Source organism: Penaeus monodon, chromosome 23 (genome assembly GCF_015228065.2).
Source record: "Penaeus monodon isolate SGIC_2016 chromosome 23, NSTDA_Pmon_1, whole genome shotgun sequence".
Classification (NCBI taxonomy): domain Eukaryota; kingdom Metazoa; phylum Arthropoda; class Malacostraca; order Decapoda; family Penaeidae; genus Penaeus; species Penaeus monodon.
Window position 1 is genome coordinate 40,186,582 of NC_051408.1, and position 384 is coordinate 40,186,965.

Below are 384 nucleotides of genomic sequence, written 5' to 3' on the forward strand. Positions count from 1 at the left end.
AGATCGACATCAGAGTTCTCTCAAGGTCTGCTGCCTCACATTCACCATATATCATGCACTTGCCTTCCCTTTCTTTCGTAAATCACTATTCACAAACTTGTCTCTTGCATTCTTCTCCATGCTTGTGCAAGTTTCCAGCGCCTTCCGTATGCTTATTCTAAATTCTCTCCTTATGGGGGGCGTCCCATATATGAAAAGTGACGCCTTCTTTTCTGCTGCGTCTTAACTTCAGCGGTTCCGTTTCAGGGGTAGAGTCTCAACAACACAATTTCCTTGACATTCCTGCAGACTGAAGACTCACTCTAATTCTCTTCTCATAAGTAGAGTTTCTATACTACATAGCATTCCTTACATTCCTGATGAACAAGAGAAGAGAAAGGGTTA